The sequence below is a fragment of the Ursus americanus genome, chromosome 10 (assembly GCF_024610735.1).
Source record: "Ursus americanus isolate L20-20 chromosome 10, mUrsAme1.1.p, whole genome shotgun sequence".
NCBI lineage: Eukaryota > Metazoa > Chordata > Mammalia > Carnivora > Ursidae > Ursus > Ursus americanus.
The window spans coordinates 71,785,885-71,796,278 of record NC_142136.1 but is presented as its reverse complement, the minus strand read 5'-3'; the positions used below and the strand labels follow the sequence as shown (position 1 = coordinate 71,796,278).

General features: G+C 42.7%; 1 pseudogene; it reads left to right on the top strand.

The window, feature by feature from the left end:
- Positions 1-8,542: 8,542 nt before the first annotated feature.
- On the top strand, positions 8,543-9,630 carry LOC123791810 (large ribosomal subunit protein uL30 pseudogene; annotated as a pseudogene).
- The last annotated feature ends 764 nt before the right edge of the window (positions 9,631-10,394 follow it).

Sequence of the window (10,394 nt, the reverse complement as noted above, 5' to 3'; positions counted from 1 at the left end):
TAAGTTAAAGCCATAGAGAGATATTACTACACACTCACCAGAAGGGCTAAAATAAAAAATAGTGACAACACCAAATGCTAGTAAGAATGCAGAGAAACTGGATCACCCAGCTATCACTGGTGGGAATGTAAAATGGCACAGCCATCCTGGAAAACAGTGTGGCAATTTCTTTTAAAGCTTAAAATGGATTGCTGTATGACTTAGCAATTATATTCTTGGTCATTTATCTCAGAGAAATGAAAACTTATGTACTAAGTACTGTGTACACAAATGTTTACAGCAGCTTTATTCAAAATAGCCCCAAACTAGTAACTACCCAAGATGTCCTTCAACGGGGAGTATTTCCACTAATGATTAAACTAAACAGCCACCTCACGGAATACTACACAGCAATAAAAGGCATGAACGATTGATATACACAACAGCCTGGATGAATCTCAAGGGAATTGGCTGAGTGAAAACAGCCAACCCCAATTGTTGTTTATTGTGTGATTCATTTATATAATATTCTTGAAACAACAAAACTACAGAGATGGAGAACAGATTACTGGTGCCAGAGGTTAGGGATGAATGGGGGAGGAAATCACTATAAAGGGAGCCATGTAGTGATTGAATAGCCCCTTATCTTGATTGTGGTGGTGGTTACATTAAGCTACATATGTGATAAGGTTGCACAGGACTACACAGATACACAGACACACAGAGACACACACAAGTGCATGTATAACTGGAGAAATCCAAAACAGCCTTTGGATTGTAAGAATGTCAACTTCCTAGTTGTTTTTTTTTTATAATTTTTTATTATGTTAAGTTAGTCACCATACAGTATATCCTTAGTCTTTGATGTAATCTTCCATGATTCATTATTTGCGTAAAACACCCAGTGCACCATGCAATATGTGCCCTCCTTAATACCCATCGCTGGCCTATCCTAATCCCCAACCCCCCCTCTCCTCTGAAGCCTTCAGTTTGTTTCCCAGAGTCCACAGTCTCTCATGGTTCATTCCCCCTTCTGTTTAGCCCCTCTTCCTTCTCCTACTGGTCTTCCTATTTCTTATGTTCCATAAATGAGTGAAACCATATGATAATGTCTTTCTCTGCTTGACAACTTCCTAGTTTTTATCTTGTTGCACAAGATGTTAACTTTGGGGAAGACTGGAGAAAAGGTGCATGGAACTTCCCTGTGCAATTCTTCATAATTTCCTTTGAATCTTTGATTATTTCAAAATAAAGAGTTAAAAGACTTCTTTTTTTAAGATTCTATTTATTTATTTGAGAGAGAGAGAGAGAGAGAGAGAGAGAGAGAGAACACAGTGAGAGAGAAAGCACAAAAGATGTCTTGTAGTGTCAAAAAGGAAATGTAAAAAAATGTACACTGATGGTAGTATGCCAGGGGATACAGAAGCCAACAGAAAGAGCTCTCAGTGGCCAAACCTGGAACAGTTTGGGCAACAAAATAAATAAAATAGTTTTGGATCATGACGTGAATTATAAAATAAATACCCATGAGTTCATATTAATATAGATAAATTATTAAAAAATAAATAAATGGAGGGGCGCCTGGGTAGCACAGCGGTTAAGCGTCTGCCTTCGGCTCAGGGCGTGATCCCGGCGTTATGGGATCGAGCCCCACATCAGGCTCCTCCGCTATGAGCCTGCTTCTTCCTCTCCCACTCCCCCTGCTTGTGTTCCCTCTCTCGCTGGCTGTCTCTATCTCTGTCATATAAATAAATAAAATCTTAAAAATAAATAAATAAATAAATAAATAAATAAATAAATAAATAAAGAGAAGAGACAAATCTCTCTTGTAGGAGAATTCTAAATAATTTATGTATGTACTCACCCTCAAGAAGTTGGAACATAATTGTTTCCTTAAGTGTGGATTTTGCATAGTGACTTCCTTCCAAAGGGTACCATATGGAATGGGAGAAAAAGAGTAACTTTGCAGTAGAGAACTCTGACAAACACTCCCTCAGCCAGGTGATCAAGGTCAATATGAACAGTGATAAATCATGGTTGTGCCCTTGCTATGGTGTGATGAGAATGCCTCTTTCCTCTGTGGTCTTCAACCCCAAAGCCATAACCCCAGTCTAATCATGAGAAAAATCAGACAAATTCCAAAAGACAGACATCTTACAAAATACTGACCAACACTCCAAAACCATAAAGGTCATTGAAAGGAAGGAAAAGTCTGAGAAGATGTCACAGCTAAGAGGAGCTAAGGAGACACACCAACGGAATGTAATGTGCAATTCTGGAATGGAAAAGGGTCATTAGGTAAAAACTAAGGGAATCTGAATGAATCATGAACTTCAATTATTAATAGTGGATCCATATTGATCCATTAATTCTAACAGATGCACCATACCAGTGTGAGATGTTAATAATAGGTAAAAACCGTGGGCTGGGGATATGGGAGCTCTCTGTACTATCTCCTCAGTTTTTTTGCAAATCTGAAACTGTTCTTTAAAAAAATAAGTGTATTACCAAATAGAAGTTTTAAAAAAGTAAGGATTTAATATATAGTTTTTGAGCAACTACTGGGAAGCAGGCACTTTCATAAGGATCGTATGGTTGAAATCATCCTAATGGTGGGAAAATTAGCATTCACTGTGTCAATGAAGGAGACTCTGAAGCTCGGCAAGGTCAGTTTTTTAGAATCCTCCAGCTGGGAAGTAGCTAAGCTGGAATGAGTGCTCAGGTCACCTGACTTTCATCCCATGGTTTTTCCCATTATGCCACCTAAGGATCTGAGGTTCAGTTATGGCGTTGAGACCAGTTACCAGAATGCTCCCTATTCCTCAACCATGCATAGCTTTGGTTTTCCTACAGGACTCAACACAATTCCCTAATCTTTGCATAAACAAGTGCTAATTTTCACATCCATTCAGGACAGTAGGAATTGTTTGCTCCATGTTAGGGATGGAGAAAGAGACGCATACAGGTAAGTAACCTGCTCAAGGTCACTCAGCTAGTGGTGGATCAGGATACAAATACAAAGCTTGCACTCTTCCCTGTAACCAGCCGCTTGAATGACTAGCATGGCCTTATTGAGGAATTTCAAACAACCCCAGATATAGCCATGATTCCTTGGTCTTTTCTCTGGCTGCTCTTTGTTTTGCAAGGATAATTAGTGAGTAAGGACTCAGTTTCACCTAATGAGGAAAATCTTTGGAATACTTTTGTGAAAGGGATGAGGAGAGAGAGTTGGTCACTGCCATTACAGGGGCATTACAGAATCCCTCTTATAAATTTACATTATAAACCACATTGGCAAAATATTGCACAGCAACCCCACTGTCCCCATGCCTGCTCTGATGGTAGACATGATTAATCAATCTGGAGCTCTTGCCAGCAGAGCCTGGACTCAGCCCGACAAGTCCTCCAGGCAGCCACCACTAATCCTCAGGGCCAGTTATAGGCACTGCCACACTTTTACACTTTTATTTTTCGACATTTGAAAAACAGGATGAGAGGATGCACAAGCTGCATTGGCAGTTAATGCTATAGTCACAACACAAAATTATTTCTTCAGCTTTTAATTAAGATGTGTCATCCCAACCACATTCTTGATGCAATATGCCTGTGCTCTGGGAAGGGGCAAACCACTGAATGTCTAGCCTGCAGTGTCATGATACCACAGTGCCTCCTCTGGGCAAAACCAGGATGCAGGACACTGGTGGGCTTTGAAGGCCAGCCACCCATGGGAAGCATCATTAAGGTTTATCCTTGATAGAAGACTCTGGCAATTGTAAGAAGTGAGCCTGCAGGATGAGGCTTTATATTTTGTTCCAGATTGTGACCCAGTACTTGTAATGGCAGCAACAACAACAGAAAGCAATAGCCTACAGGCTCAGGAATAAGCCAGAAAATGGCCTTGTGATCCCTGCCCACTTGCTGACCAAATCAGGCCCAAGGGATCCATAACAGTGGGAAGTCTGGGGTGTTGATCACAAACAGTACACATATTCAAAATATAAAACCAAATTACCTGAGACTAGTACTGATGGGAATTTGCCAACCCTGATCAAAGCTAAAAAGAAAACATTAGTCCATACCATAGCACTTCTAAGGAGCTCACAAATTGTGTGTTAGGCTAATTCATGTTTACTAACATTTTTGTTTTCCTTTATAGCCATGTTTCCTCCTTTGGTGGGTTCCCACAGCTCAGGACTGAGGGACCACATGGCCCCACACAACATAAACATGGGGACATGCTCTCTGCTATGTGAGTGAGAGTGAGAACATTTCCCAGAGACAGAGGGACTGGCCAGGTGTTTGAGGACATAATGTCCTACCTTCTTTTCATTCCCAAAGATGTCACCACTGCTCTGCCACAGTCCTGTGTCCCTGGGAAGTGAAGAATGGGCAGTCATTCCCCTCTCCTGCTATACATACATGTGCACACCCACACACACATGTGTGCGCAAGGCTACTGGGCACTGAATTCTCTTGACCAATTGGAGGGAAGAAGAAGGTGGCCCCTGCCACAGTGTGTGAAGTTCAAATCTGTTTCTGTACTGTCAGATCAAGCCTGGGAAGCCGAAAAGTGAGAGCACACTCTGAGGAGCGGGCCGCTTTACAAAGCACCAGTCAAGTGTCCCTGGTCTCCAGGAGAGATGAAAGCTGACGTCAACCATTTGTTTGTGTGGCACTGAGTCTCAGGCAGGAGACAGAAGAGCCGGGGTGCTAGGGAGACCCGCACAGAGACCTGCCCCAGAAAAGTAGGGCCAGGAGCTAAATTCAGCACCCCACAGAGCTGCAGCAAGGGCCCTCCCTTAGGGCCTCCCATGCTAGCCACAGAATGTCACAGGCCCCCAGTGGGTAACTTCTCCCACCTGGTCAGGTGGGCTCCTGAAGCTCTTCCACACATTCACAGGATGGTGGTGGGGTTTGTGCTGCCTGAGGGATGGGCAAGAGGAAACTGCTCAAATGTGACATTAAATAGGCATGCTTACAGACCTCTAAGAGATGTGATTTTCTTCTGTATAAGCCAGCAGATGAACTTTGCACGCTAAATTGAAAACTCTTTTTATTCTGCAAAGTCACTCTCCTCATTTGGTGACCATGTTCCAGACACGGAGGATAATTCCCAGCTGCTTATCGTGACAGCCTCAGATGTTCTTGAAAGCTGTTTCTTCCTTGGGCACGACTCAGGGCCCTCCCCGCTGAGTTGGCAGAGCCCTCCCCCTCCCCCTCCCCCTCCCCCTAATCGGAGAGGCCCATCCTCCATTTATTGTCACACATCAGCAGGTTTAAAACCTGAACGATTCCCTCTCAGTATTAAAACAGCCTCCTTGGCATGGTTTAGGAGGAAGTACCCAGGTAGTAAATCAGGTCTTTCGCCACAGAAAATGAATAATGAATGTTATTCAGTGTGAAAATGACAGCAATTCTTCACCTGTCAGATTAAAAGGGCACAGAAAAGAGGGTTTAAAAATAGCACCGACACTCAGGGTGTGATAGGGACAGCTGGGAGCCTGAGAGCCATTGTCTGGGAGGCAGGGAGGTGGTGGGAGTGAGCCAGTGGGGCACCGCCGGAGAAGTTCTGGAGCTCCTTGGGGCCACCGGTGTCCTCTGTGAGGATTGAAGGACTTTCTTGTTGGGGGCCCTGACCTTGGGACAAGGTCTTGTTGCCCGACCTCACTTGCAGACCATCCTCATTCACTCCTGCAATGAGGAAAAAGCACAGAGAGGGGCTTCTCTGTGCAAAGCAATGTGAAGTCTCCAGATTTCAGCTTCCCATGAGCTCACTCAGAGACCCTTTGTAAAATGAGGGTCTGGAGGAAAGTTCTGGGAGGCAGCATAATGGAAAGAGCATAGAGTCTGGAGTCAGAAGACCCAGAATTGAACCAGATTATACAATAACTTTCTGCACAGCCCCGGGGGTTGGGGGTGGTTATGTTGGCCTCTAGCTTCGACTTCACCGAGCGAATTTGGGGGATGGGACTCTTCCCCCCGAGGGATTTCGTGAGATATTCTACGTGAACCACCTGTTTGAGGATCTCAGTGAATAGAAGTTCTGCCCCTATTAGCTTCAGCACTCCACCTGCAGCGCTGTATGGCCGCCTGTGTTCTTCCAGCGCTGTCCACCCGCTCGGAGCTTCTGCGTTGGTCTCCACCTTTACCATTTCTCTACGTTAGACAACTGCCAGCCCACGAGGGCGGTGGCTGTCTCTCTTACCACCGTTACTCAGTGATTGGAACGCACCCCAGTGCCTAGGAATTGCTCACTGTATATTCAGTGATCTGATCCTCCCTAAATAACTCTTGGTTTTATGAAAACAAAGGTGCAGATTCAAAAAAAAAAAAGATTGATTCAACCAATGGTCAGGTTACTGGCTGGCAGCTGGAAGAGCATAATCAAAACTTCTACTTTAGTGGAACTTCATAGTTATTCCCTAATGATTTACTAACCATCCTGCTTCCCATCCCTGATCAGGCCCACCCGACCCCTGCACACTTCAGGGAATCAGTGCTTCCTCAGTGGGCCAGTACGCCTTCCTCTGAAGGGGCAGCTGAGCTGCACAGGCAGGACTGCCCAAGGAAAGCCAGACCCCAAACTTCTGACCCTCAAACCTTCACTAACCGGTCTAGCCCTTCTTCCTAGATCCCGCTTTCAGAGAGGAAAAGAAAGTGATCATCGGGTGGCATATAACTCACTATGTTGACAATATATCTGGTTATTGTGATAATTAGAACATTTAAACATTTTCAAAAGAGTGTGTATGACTAGATACCAAATCCTCAGCTCAGATTGCGACCCTGGAGTGGAATCAAGAATGGTTCTCAAACAGGCCCTGACTCTGGTCCCTGAAAGGCCCTGCCTTGTCCACCCAAAGACTGCAGACCTGCTTCTGGCACTTCATTCATTCTCCACCTCATTGCCTCCTTGCCAAGCCCTCTGAGTCAAGAGAGACTTCCCAGAAGTCAAGAGAGACTTCCCAGAAGCATCACCACCATCAGCTACCTGGCTGAGGGATAAAAGATCAAAGGACTCCCTGTGCAAAGCCTGGGTAAGAAGGTCCCATTCTGAGGATTACAACACTGATGACTTTTGGGAGGGAAACTTGTGAGGAGGAAAGGTCTGTGCCTGTGTTGAGCGGACATTGGCAAGCCCAAGACAAAAACATCAACACCTCCTGATGAGGTTAGGAAATGTGGCTTCTACAAATTCAACCAAACTTGCGCCTCTTGTGTCTCAGAGTGTTGTTTCATTAAGGTGCAGGGAGAGCAGGTGATCTCTCCCTCTGCAGTGCCCCTGCTGCATACCCACCTGCTCACCCAAGTGCAGTGGGAAGATGGACTCATGCTTTTAACCTTCATTGGAGTTTCTGCCTCACTCCGGCAGACTGCCTATTTGTGTCCAGGGCCAATGAGTTTTCAGGGAAAAGCAATTTTCCTCTGGGAGCTACAAACATTGACCTGTAACAGATGAGTAACAAACACCACAGTGTCTGGAGAAAAAAATAAAACAGTCACATTTCCATTTTCAATATTGTCCTACCAGGTGCCAATGATTTCTTATTATCAACCACTGAGGACAGCCAGATCCTGTCCATTATAAGCTGGCTTTCTGTAATGATTAGCACCGTACAGGCACAGATAGAAACTAAAAAACAAAAACAGCAAAAAACAACAACAAAACAACCCCCAAAAGCCCAAAACTGATGGACATGATTAAAAGGCTGAAGATTTTCAAACAATCTCTACCAATTTCTTTTAAAAATCGAAGCACAATCTGTTTACTTCACCCAGTGATGTCTCTATAGTTTTCTCAGTGTTGTAACCTGAATTTAGATGAAAAGAAAATGCTAGATTTGTGTTCTGTGTCCTTGAGGTAATTGGTGACTAGTGATAAATAGATGTATTCAGTGAATCTGTCAGAGCTAGGATGTTGAGACTTAATATTATTAAAATGCCATATCGTCCAAATTACTCTACTGATTCAAAACCCAAGCTGGCTTTTCTTGCAGAAATTGACAAACCAATCCTGGAATTCATAGGGGCCCAAGTAGCCAAAATAGTCATGAAAGAAATAGCCAAACTGGGAGCACTGACACTTCCTGATTTCAAAGCCTACTATAAAGCCGTGGTAATCAAGACAATGTTCTACTAGTGTAAGGACGGAATATAAATGGGCTAGAATTGAGAGTCCAGAAATAAGTCCTTACATTTATGGCCGGTTTATTTTTGACAAAGATACCAAGACATTTTATTGGGGAAAGAATAGTCTTTTCCACAAATAGTACTAGAACAACTGGATATCCATATACAAAAGGTTGAGCTTGGACCCTTACCTCACACCATATACAAAAAATTAACTCAAAAAGAGATCATAGACCTAAATGTATAAGCTAAAACTATAAACCTTTCACAAGAAAGCAAAAGAGTAAGTCTTAATGACCCTGGGTTTGGCAATGTTTTCTTAAATATGACACCAAAAGCAAAAGCTACAAAAAAAGCAGATAAATTGGGTTTTATCAAACTAAAAGCATTTATACTTCAAACAATACCATTAAGAAAGTAAAAAGAGGGAAAGATGACGGAGCAAGAGTAAAGAAAAACGATCCTTTTGGTTCCAGAAAATCTGAAAAAAAGGAAACTTTATCAATCCTTCAAAACTACTCAAGCAAAGCAGGCACTTTTGGAAAAGAAGGAGCGGTAGAAAAGAAAAGGGGTCAGGATTAAATGACTGGATTGGTTCCTACGTGATTGCTGGAGGCAACAACATGACAGGGTGCACCTAGGATGACTAAAAGTGCAGCCTTATGTCTTGAAAGTGCCAGGTTAAACATCCCTTGGCCTTTGTTTTTTGCATCCAAAGGATTAATGGGGTGAGTTTACTGGTGCAGGGGACCATTGCAAGGCTTCTCCTGAAGAATATTTTTGGTAGTGTCTGTGTCAGAGTAATCTCCCCGGCCATAAAAATGCTACATATAGGAATCTTATGTGACCTGGAGATTTCCAAATCTGAAGTTTGCCTGAGAATTCATCTTGAAATGCAGACAAGCCAAGGTCAAGAATAAAAGCATCTCTTTGACAGACAACAGTGATTGAGGAGCACCTGAGGAACTTTGGTGTCATTTGTTTAAAAAACCTCATTCATGAAATTGCCTTTCCAGGGAAAAATTTCCACATAATGTCAGGGTTCTTGTACCCTGTCCATCTCTTAGTGGGCTGTCATCCTACAGAGAATAGAGTGGGCTTCCTCAAGGGGGTGGGCTCACCTGGCTCTCCAGGTGAATGCATCAATCAGCTCACTCGGCAGCTGAACCAAACCCAAAATATTGGTAAGCACAATGTGTTGAAAGCATGTGGGTTTTTTTTCTTTGTTTCTTTTTTTGTTTGTTTGTTTTTTTGTTTGTTTGCTTTTTTGGAATTGTTCTACAGTATCTTCAAAGATGATTATATTCTGCTATGTCTTCAGAAGCTGCAGAGAGGTCAGGGAAAAGATGATGATGTCCCTGGCAGACACTTCCCATCACAGCCCAGTTCCAAGGGAAGGTTCAAGTGTGTTTTCCATATTGGCTGCCACTGCCATCTCTGAAATCAGCAAAGGACTCCTGCCATGGAGGAGGATCCTGCTTTGTCACATCTTCTATCCTGGGGCTTAATGTTGGTGAATGAATACTCAAGCATGCTTACAAGTTGGCAGTGGACCAAGCCCAGGAGTACACTTGAATCTGGGGGTTCCAAGAGACTTGTTTTGGAAAGAACTTGAAATACAATCAGAAAGGAGAGAGAAAGAAAAAAAAAAGACATCCCATAGACTCAGAGACAATACTTGCAAATCACCTATCTATTAATGGACTTGTACCCAGAATGTGTAAAGAACTCTCACCACTCAGTAACGGGAAGATGAATTTGTATCTTTGAAATCACATGCTACTTTAAAAATGGACAGAGGATATGAACAGATACCTCTCCAAGGAAGATACATGCAGAAGGTCAATATACATGTGAAAAAATGCATAATATTATTAATCATTAGGGAAATGCTAATCAAAACCACAGGGAGGTACCACTTCACAGTTAATAGGATGGTTCTAATAAAAAAGAGACAATAATAGGGTGTGGAGAGATTAAAACTCTCCTACATCGCTGATGGGAATGTAAAATGCTGCAGCCAGTTTGGAGAGCAGCAGTTCCTCAAAAACTAAACATGGAATTACCCTATGATGTCATCTTGAGAACTTCTCATCTATTGAATTATTTTTAAATTATATTTTAATAAGAATAATGCCTAGTTCATTTATTATGCATTTTCAGAAATGATCTTTTAAAAATGTCACTTGGCAGTGTATTATACATAATCTAAAAGTAATAAATGATTCAGGTGCTGATTTCTTATTATTCACTATTATTCCACTAATTAACAAGCAGGCCAGCCC